The sequence below is a fragment of the Chaetura pelagica genome, unplaced genomic scaffold (genome assembly GCF_000747805.2).
Source record: "Chaetura pelagica isolate M959 unplaced genomic scaffold, ChaPel_1.0 scaffold456, whole genome shotgun sequence".
In the NCBI taxonomy this organism is placed as follows: Eukaryota; Metazoa; Chordata; class Aves; order Apodiformes; family Apodidae; genus Chaetura; species Chaetura pelagica.
In genome coordinates, this window is record NW_009953574.1 from 502,530 (window position 1) to 513,250 (window position 10,721).

At 42.1% G+C, this 10,721-nt stretch overlaps 1 protein-coding gene across 1 annotated transcript in view; it reads left to right on the forward strand.

Moving 5' to 3' along the window:
• Positions 1-10,721, forward strand: part of LOC104390504 (vascular endothelial growth factor receptor kdr-like) — a 127,310-nt gene that overhangs the window by 63,353 nt on the left and 53,236 nt on the right. The gene's annotated exons all lie outside the window — the stretch shown is intronic.

Genomic DNA, 10,721 nt, shown 5'->3' on the forward strand with positions numbered 1-10,721 from the left:
CTGATACAGCATTGTGCATAGATCATCACCTTATTTAGGAACCACTGAAGATCCACCTCATTTTACCACATGTTAAATAGATGCAATAGAATGGAGAGCTAGTGTGAAGAGCTAGCCTGAAACTAGGACATCAAAAGTCACTTCCCACTGAGATATTGCACCTTAGAAACAGCCTGCAGCATCTTTATGACAGGACAGTGTCTCCACAGAAGGAAGCAGAAATGGCTTGAAAGTAAACAAACTTAATAGAGCTTAAATTTTAATGGGACTTTCGGCGGATATCTAGTTGTGACTTCTGGGACCTGGGGGCACAGTTTCCCAAGAGAATTGATACAAGTTTTATCCCTTGAGATTAAAAAATAGCTTGAGCAAAGCACTGGAGAACATCCTGTTGGGGCAGGAAAAGTCCCACTAGGGCTGACGGAAGGAACTCAGTAAGCTACCCTGTCTTTTATGTCGCTCCATCATCCTGCTACAGAAATACTTTCTAAGTCCGTATTTTAGGTATTGTCATTTATCTGGTGGGAGCACTTGAGAGGTTCATTTTCAGGAGAATCTGGAGAAAACCAAAGTAAACTGGCGTGCACTGAATCAGGTTCACTTCACATAGAGGGAAAACAGCTATTGGAATCACTGGGATACTGGAAGACAGAGCCACACTGTTCCTCTGCATATCCACTGCCTCTTTAAACCCATTGAATTTGGCAACAGAGATTGAATAATGAGGCCAAGTAGGAGTTCAGCAGAAATTAGCTTTACTTTGTATTGGTTAAGGTTCACTCAGACAGTGAGATAAAGTTATTGAGATAGGTTTGCTTTCTTTTCTGTGGTGAATTCTTTTCTCCTTATCCTCTCTACACCTAAAAATATTCTCAATTGTCCTGTTTTCTATGCTTATATACCATTGTACCATGCAACTTCCAGCATTTGTGGATTTCTCATTTCACCTTTCAGAAAGGAGTAATGCCTAACACACAGAGAACTTGTCACTTAGGCACATTTGGCCTATTAACAATGCTAATAAGATACAGTAGCTTAAACCATGTTAAACACTAGAGAAATTAATGTGTGATTTAGGAGTGGAGAGAGCTAGGAACGTGCTTATGGTCAGGTACTGCAGCTCAGCTGATGAGAAGGGTTGTGTTAAGCTGTGTTGATTTGTTCACTCGATGTTGTTTATCCATACAATGGTTTTGCTGTCTTGCTAAGAGAACGGAAACGTTCAAAGGAAAAGAAAATTAAGAATGATAATAAACTATCTTGTCAAGGTAAATACTGGTGTTTGCATGCAAAAGAGAATGTTTACTTGAAGAGCAGCCATTCCCAAAATAGTCATATAAAAAAACAAACAGACCTTGTTTGCATCAGAAAGATACTATTTCAGGATTAAACCATCCCATGCTCTTAACTACAGTACAATCCTTTCATCTTCGTTGTATGTACAAGTGTGTGGTATTCTGCCTCTCACACACAATGCATGCCTAGCATGGTGTTCATTGTTAGCCCTTCTGAGAGATCAGCCCAAGAAAGACCTCAATCAGAAGGAGTGATTTCATTGCAAAAACATCATTTCTCAAGAGCCTGCAAAGTCCAGCAGCTGCAGGAATGTTACTGACTGGGGAAGGTGCTGCCTGGAGAAGCACAGCAAGTGTTTCTTTTCTGGTAAAATAAGGTCAGCCCAGAAATGAGAGGAAGCAAAGGAAAATATCTGCCAATTGTGCCATTGTTCTTAAGCTAAAGGCTGCAAACAATGAGAATATTTTCCTTGAATGTAGACAGGACTGACATAAAACACCCAGGAAATCTCTCTTGCCCTTGCCAGGCTCTTCTATGCAGCACTGACCCAACATGCTGTATGTGAAGCACTCAGCCATGGAGAAGGGGACCAAAACACACTTTCTAGCCATTTTATGCAGGCATTACCTTACCTACCCCTGCAACACAACCACCCTCGAGCTGGGAGGGGTGATTAATGTCTCTGCTTAGAACCATAGGCAGTCTGCAGTTACTGAAGCTGGAATTTGAACACAGGACACACGCAGACATGATGGAAAAGTCCTCTTGGGCTTGCAAGTGAAGAGTGGTAGGAGCATCAGTTTAGCATCATGTCTGTAAGGAGAAGCCTGCAGCAATTCAGCACCCAGTAAGCCTCATGCTGAGACCATGTACCAGCTCTTTCTTACTGAGGAGGAACATTTCTGTTTGGGTAACAGCAATGCTCCCCAAAAGCCAGGGCCAGTCCTTTAAATTTCAGAGCTGCATCTGTGAAAGTAAGCAAGTTCTGATTTACACTATTAAAGGGAAGATGGAAAATTATTTAACTTGACTTTTGAATGAGAAGATAAATACCATTTGAATATGCTTTCTTTTGCTGCAAGGGGACACCACATTGAAGAAATGATAAGTAAGCATAGAGCCCCCTCTCCTGTGAGACTCTTCAGAATAATACATTGTTACTGCTCCTCAGCATCACAGAGAGTGTAACTGTGACAAAGCCATCACTGTGAATTGTGCTGGAAGTTTAAAGCTAGTAGTGTTGTGAATTGTTTTGCATGAACAAGATATAAATAAGAGCAGGATCCATTCATCAAATGGCACTACACTAATTTTTGCAGTGTATTTTATGCAATAAAAATGGCAGCAGAAGAGAATCTTTTAAGGAGCATGAAAATGAGATAAGAAGTCATCTGCTTGAGCTCTGCAGGACAGGAACTTACATGCAGTGCATCTTTTGACTTTCTAGAAGACCAGCAAGGCTGCAGCCTTTCCTTGGAGACACCTCCTGTACACTAACTGGTAGCAATCACAGCAGTTCTGACATAAAGCATACCCTGTACGTGCAAGGTATTTCACTCCATGGTAATGAGCAAAGTATTAGGAGCTGTTCCCCCCAAAGTTTGGTATTGGCCAAAAAATTGATGAGTGTCTGCAGAGAGCAGATCCGTCAACTTAGCTCCACAGAGGCAAGAAGGAGCAAAATGGGCAAATACCTCCCAGAGCTGCAGGGTGGGAACTGATAACAATGCTGGCCCGAGGCGAGGACCTGGTTGAAAATATGCAGGAAGGAGGCACAGGAAGATGTGCTGCCTGGCATGGAGGAGAATTGTGCTGCTATTCAAAAAATGTCTCTTTAAGAAAGAGCTTCGCTGTGCCTCTGGTCACTCGTGCTCCCACTGCAGCTGGAATTTAATCTTGCAGGAGCACATATCTCCCTTGTGGAGTCGCCTTGGCTCACAGTAGGACTCAGTCCCCAGGAGGCAGCTGACTGCATTTTCAAAACACTCCTTCTTTACATATTTACACATCAAACACTGTCCAAGGAGCCGCGGGTTGCTGCGTTTTTGTTTTGTTTGATTAAATTCTTATTGAGAAAAGCTTCAAGAAAATAATGTCCTGAAGAATTTGGAGGGGAGGGAATAAGGAAAAGGAACAATCCTAGCAAACAGCTGGTGGCTGCACATCTGAGCCAGCCATGAAGGAGAAACGTGGGAGAAAAGAGTTATTCCAGGCTGCAGTACAAAGAGGTTTCTGAACAAAACATAAACAAAACCCCTTCAATCTATTTACAGGCAAGCAGACTGCATTTCATTCTCACCCTTGCACATGTCATCTACATGTATTAATGTCCTTGCTGTGCCCTTTAGGGAGCAGTCAGCATGCTCTGGCCACCACGTTGTGAGTGAAGATTGTATTGAAGCATAAGCTAATCCAAAAATGGGATGAATAACCTCCTTCACTACTTTGCCTTTCTTCTTAGTCCCAAAGTTTCTCTCCTGTGCTTCCTCAAGGCTCTTCCAGCAAATACTGCTTTGGGTTCCAGCTGCTCTATTCAATTGAAATAACATTGCCTTGTAGAGTCCTTGATCCCCCAAGCTCTTGTGTTTTATCTACAAGAAATGCAGGATTAAGTGCTAGAAATAGCCTCTACCATAAGCAGTAGTAATTCAGAGGCTCCTTATGAATTCCCTCTCTCCTGGGCAAGGAATGGAATAGAAGAGGTGCATGGAGAATTCACAGGTGTCTTGCCATGTGCTCCTGGTTATGTCAGTGAGGTGACTGTCTATACCTCCATTTGTTACGAGGGAGAATTAGCTCCAGAGAACTTAATGATGATTATGTAGCCCTACTCTGTAGCCAGACCAGCTCTTTATATTTGCTTTAAAATCAAAGCCAAAGAGAATTCTGTGCCTGACCTACTTTGGCTTGTAAAGGATGAGTTGACATTAAAGGAGTCCCCAGTGATCTCCATAAAAGTTAATAAATAAGCAGTGATCCATGTGAATAATACCCCATCACCTCAACCAGACCCAGAAATGGTCCAAAGAGGGAAATGAGCTTTCAGGATGAGGTGAATACTTTTGGGCTATGCCAGTTCACAGAAAAAGAGCTCTTGGAGTGATGGATCTCATTTAAAGCCAGTTGAAAACAGACAACAGACTCCTGTAGTCTTGTGTGCATGGAAGGGTGCCTGAAATCTCCAAGCTGGACACTGTTGCACTGTTAGAAACATCAGTTTCTCTAGATTATGAGTGCAACTCTACTGCTGTTTAGGTTAAAGAACTGAGCCAGATACGAGAAGCAGGGCTACATAAAATGATCTACTCTCACCTTGCCTGCATGGTTTGGTATCCTGCCAGAACTAGTTTCCCTTTATGTATCATATCTATCTCCCATGCAGCTCCTTGGAGGATGACCCATGCAGGAGAAGTCAAAATAGAAAAATCTAATTTTCCAGCTCCTGGACCAGCCTAGAGAACTAGAAATCCCCAAATAAAACACAGCCTGTCTCTATCCAACTGCTGTTCCAATGTGTTTCCCCCAAACATATTGCTTCACTTTCCTCCTGAGTACTGGCAGCACTGGCTGTGGCCATGCTTTGGGTGGGGAGGAGCTCTTCTTTGCTCTTCTTTGCTGAGGAGAGCAAAGGCAAAGTGATACAGTGCTCCAACCTATCCTTCAAGTCTCATTCATCACACACAGGCAGGAAAGAAACAACTGACTATTTCTGGGAGATATATGAAAGGAAAGAAAAAATGTAGCAGTGTAAACAGACACAGTGGGCCTTTCTGGCACATTAATGAGGAGCAAATTGGGAGGAATTTTCTCACTGAAATCATGCAAACCCTACACACTTGCAGCTCTGCAGTCCAGCTTCCCCTCAGCCTCTGTGTGCTCCCAGGAGAGCCCCTAATGAAAAAGTCAGATGAGCTATTTTCACTTTGTTGGAAGTAGCCAAAGAAATTTTAGGGAAAGGAAGGTGGGGGCCTGCTGGAGCTTGCCAGAAAAATCTGAAGCATTCAACTCATGTCTTTGCAGCAGCAATCTCTCTCTGACAGCTCCTGAAAACCAGAGTGGTGGGGGGAAGTTGCAAAGTGGCAGCACGTGGTTTCCACGCTGTCTCTCAGCCAAGGCTGCAGGTATATTAGCTGTTGTTTTTCTCTTTTGAAAAGCAAGCAAAGGAGCTAGAGATAAAAATCCTAGAAAACAGCCCACTCTGCTAAGAATGAAGCAGTTCATTACTATGCATTTGCTTTTGAACTTTGTTTAGCCACAAAAAATGAGATGGGGAGAGGCACACAGAAGAAAACTCTCTTTTCTTTCAAAGCTTAGCTGCACTGGGGTTGAATGACAGATCTGTGCAAGGTGGTTCAGTTCTGGGAAGGACAACCATCTTGCTACAAAGGTGAAGACACCCAAAAGTGACAGTACAAGGTCAAGCTGCACTGACATTTTAATAACAAGTCAAGTGCCCTTTGATTTTCCTTATATCTATCCATACAATATCCAACTGCATGGCTTTCTTCCTTCTGCTTCCACCCTGCTGGCATTCCCAGCCATTAACAGTGGCTTACAATGGAGCAGCAGGGTGTGTGTGCTAGAGATTAGGCAGGCCACCAATAATTGGTCACTCTAATTCTATTCCTGGCCATGGTATTGAATCAAGGAGTGATTTTGGCCACTCATTTCATCTTGGCACCTGCTTCCCCAGAGGGACCGTGGGGACAATGCCATGCACCCACTCCACAGCAGCCTTCTTGTAGTGCTGAGCAAAATAAAACCAAAAAAAGCAAACAGAACGAATCAAAGCAAACCATGCCAACAAAACCAGCTGGGGTCAAACACAATGTTTTGTTCAGCCTGAAACAAAAGTTTTATTTTCAGGTCATTTAACTAACTTTTTTTCTCTCTTTCATTTTGACAAAAAAGAAAAAAAAACCCCAAAACTAACAAAAAAAACCCAAGAGTGATTACTTGTAAGCTGAACACTGATAAAGTGGTTTTACTTTGGGGGAAATTTCTTCCTCTTTTTCCTACACTGTTTGACCACTCCAAACTTGCATTAATCAGTTTTCTGTCTACTTTACAGAATATTCAACTTTCAGAGCTTATATTTCCATTTAATAACATGCAAACATCAGATCAAAGATTCTAAAGTGCAAATTATTTTTGCTTTTGGGTAACAGAATGGATAAATAGAAAACAAGTTGCCTCTCTATCAATAGTTCTAATGAAGCCCCATGTCCAGCAAAGTACATCAAGTCAAGATTAAATGCTTTTCCAGGCTGCTCTATGTTATTTTAATGATGTGCTTAATGGGAAAAGATTTTTTGAAATCCAGTTTAAGTGGTAGTAGGGAAGGTACATAAACAGGAGTTCAGTCAGGGGTCACAGAAAGTAAAGGAGAGTTTCTTTAAAAAAAGGCAGGGAAATTCTCTATGTGCTGTCCTCTGTATTTGGATGCTCGTTTGGGTGACAAGTGTGCAACCCCATAAAAACATCTGCAATGGATTTAGAGATAGAAGAGTGTCTTGTAAAAGGGGTAATGCCAGAAGGTTAATGTCCTAAGCCTTGTATGTGTATCTGCTCCTAATGCCACAAAGGAAAGGTAACACTAGAAAGTAAGGTGAGACTTACATAATGCTGATCAACGTAAGGAGAACTGCTTTTTGATTGCATTTCACAGCAGCAGCAGCAGCAAAGTCTTTAGTTATTCAGGTCAGCTCTCACACCAGCAATTGCACCTCTGCAAAGCGAGTTGAGGATACAATCACACTTTAAGCCAGAGAGGACAAAACCCCATTTATTTCAATACATTTAAAGCCATCTGAACATTGTGTGTTCCAAATGCAGCCAGGGACGAGAAAGCTTTTAAGGTTTGTTTGGCTTCTGCTTGAGAAAACTCAGCGAGGGGAGGGCAATGGCCAAGGGATGGAAGGGAGAAAGTAAGCACCAGATTTCAGTGGGAGGGAGCAGGATAAGACACAAAGTGGGATAGTGAAGGATACTTCAGGTCAGGAATGAGTGTGTTCAGAGATTTTCTCCTGCAGTTCAGCAATGCTGTAGCAGGTAGGACTGCTGGCTGGGGGTAAGGCTCTATAGGAGGTTATCGATGAGCCCAGATTTGGGTACCAGAGGGTGCTGTAGGTCAGGCTCTCAGCAGTCACAGACCTTCCAGGGGAAAGGAGCACTCTGTGCTGCACTTGCTGGAGGAGACAAGGTGCACTGCAGAATCTGTGCAGAGGCAGCTTGCCTGTTCACTCACATTTTGTGCTGCCATTAATCCAGTGCAATGCCTGCTGAAGCTCTACATTCCAAACAGCTTTATTTTTTGAAAATTTTCTTTTCTTTTCTTTGTAATGCTTAAAAAACTGCAATACACATTCAAATGTATGTGCATGCATGAAATCCACATTTTAGATGCATAATTTAAGGTGCAACCACGAATGTACTTGGATTTTGGCAGTGCTTACAAACGGATTCATACCCTAAGCCTTAGCCTGCACCTAAACATAAGTGAAAATAAACAAGATTTTGTGCATAATCCACCATACTGCTTAGTAAGCAAACATGAAAGAGAAAGCAAAGCACTGTTTGGAGGAGAAAGAGTTTTCTGAGAAATACCCTACTAGGTGTACCCTAGATAATCACAGGCTTTAGGCTAAAAACTTCTCATCACACTAATGTGGAGAGCCTTTTCACAGGTGAGACTGCTGCAGATGCCAGCCCACTGAGCCAGTATCTAGTTACAGTCTGAGTAAATCTAAAAGGCCCCACCACAAAAGCAAGTTATCTTGTTTCCATCACTGATAGAGGCAACTTCTGTAAACAGGATTTGGCCCAGCAGTGAGTGAAGTGAATGAAAAGCTTCAGTTGCCTTCAAGGGACACAACAAGGGGTAAAATAGCCATGACAGTGTGCAGTGGTTAGGAAAGTGTTCAGCCCCAGAAGTATCCCCTGTGTGGGTACCCCACGTTCCACATCACAAACAGACAGTGCACTGGGGTCAATGCCAACAGCCTGACAAAGACAAAAAAGGCACATTCAGGATTGTGGAAGGGCCACGTCCCCACTGGGGTAGTGGGGAAGAGTCATTTGCAGAACAACACCTACCTCTGCTGCAACCTTCACAGGGAAAAAGAGAGACACTTAAAAAATTACTCCAATTGCTGAATGTCATGCCCATAATTAGCTATGACCCCACAGTAACCATGTTTAAGGCACTGTGAAAGAAATGATGGGGAGGCATTTTTAGCCAGCCCCTCAAGTTTTAAGAAAATTGCTTAAGCCTCATAAATAATAATTATTTCAATTGATGAATCATTTTGACTCATTTTAGCTTTCAAGTAATATTTAATAGTGTCATGCAGTAAAGTAATTGTGGAATTAAGAATTTATTCATCACTCATGTATGTTCTTGTTTGAATTAGATTGTTAAAATTATAATTTCTTTTTTAGAAAGATAGTTTAAATGTCAGTCAATGTGTTCATCATTTCACCAAGACTATAGAAAAATCTCCTAGTATTAAAAGATTGTAATCAAACCTTGTCCTCTCATACTATCACACACACAAAACCTTCCTCAAGTGTGTAAAGCTTTGCTCTTACAGACCAGAAAACATAACATTTGAGTAACCTTCCACACTGAACTTAGAGTCTCTTTCTCCAAGTGAAAATCACACTTTTGAGGTCAGTCCAGACATGCTAAACACAGACTTCGAGACTTAAAAGAAAAATGTCCAAGGTAATGATTAGAAATAATTTACTGATGGGAAATGAGATGCCAATTACAAGGAAATGCAACGTTAGTCCCAATTAACTTTTCCTGTGAATTGCTCACAAATCTCAAGGCACTTGATCAGTGATATGTTGCATAACCCAGAGTGATGTGGTGCAGGAAACCCTGTGTCCATGTTATGAGGATAAGGATGTGAGTTTTAGAGACCCTAGCCAATCTGAAGTCTCCCATCTGCTCCCTTCCTAATATTCTCCTTCACAAAAAGACAGTCCATCTCCCTGTCTGAAGGGACAAAGGAATATGGAGTAGATTTTTGGAGCCAGGTAGAACATCATCTGCAGGCAGATGGATATAAAAGCCAAAAGGAACACAAGAGCAAACCCAAACAAGGCCTGTCATTTGGGTCTTTCAGCTGAAACATTAATCAGGACCTATTGAAGGTTCTTTAAAGCATTTCATGTTTTACTATAGTATGGGAGTTAGGGCAGGGCTGAACCAACTACAGCCAATACTCCTTTCATGTGGTGAGGAAGGAAATACTGATGTATTTGCAGAGAATGGTGAGGTCAGAAGATCTTTCAGAGTCTGACCTGGCAGCCATGAGAAATGGAAAGTGAGGATCCCACCGAGACATGGAATCAGCCTGGTCAGTCCTCTCGTTAGAGGACTAGAAGGAAGAAAAAAAACTATTTTAAAAAAAAGAGGGAAAGGGATCAAGATTGATGAGGTGGGCAGTAGCTCATATTTACATATCTGGGGCCTCCTTGACAGCAGAAAAAAATAAGTTAACCCAAAAAATAGAAATCTAATCTACATTCACTTCCCAACTTGTCAAAAGCCCTCAGTGTAAAGCTGCCACACTTGGCTGCACAGAGGTGTTCTGCAGAGGGACCCCGACCAATAAATCTGTTTGATTTCCTGTTATGAGAAGCAGACAAACATACTGCTTGGGATGGGCAGAGCTGTCTGCATAAGGGAAGAGCCTGTGCTTTCACCCCAAACTCAAACCCACCCTCTTCAAGGTTAGGAAAAGTTCAGTTCACTTTGGGAATTTTTTACCATTATTTCTCATTTTTGCATGTTCCCGTGGGAGCTGGAAATAGATGGGACAAAGCATTTCTTTCCTGCTGGCAACAAGCAGCCCTGAAAGTGTCACACAAAAGTTTGTTCTTGAGAGATTTCTAGTCCAGGGTGTGATCTTGCAACCCCTCCAGATGTGAAAAATGCAGTGACATATTTAATGGCTCTGCTGTTGGTGAGAATTTCTTGGCATTACTCTACAAGAGTTTTCTCCCCACCACTTCTTCCTTGCTTTCTTTGCCCCTTCATCCAGTGCACATTACACACAAAGAGAAAAGGAAAGCAAAGGTTTCAAATAAAAAAGACTTTTTTTTCCCCAAAACCCTGGGGAAAACCTGCACAATGGTAACAATACTGCAGAACAGCAGCTGTTTGATAAGGTTCCTCTCAGGAGGTGACATCAGAAGCAGAACATTATTCTGCCCCCGGCACATAGACTGATCCTGCAGACCCCAACCAATAGACTTCATAGCATTAATTTTCCAGAAGTACAGCAGGTCCACAACAACATTTGACAGCAATTAGGATGACTGTGGTAGCATTTCAATGTATTTTCTGAAACAGCACAACTAATACCCATGTTTCTGTGAGTTCATTCTTTTAGTAACGCTGGTGATTTCCCTAC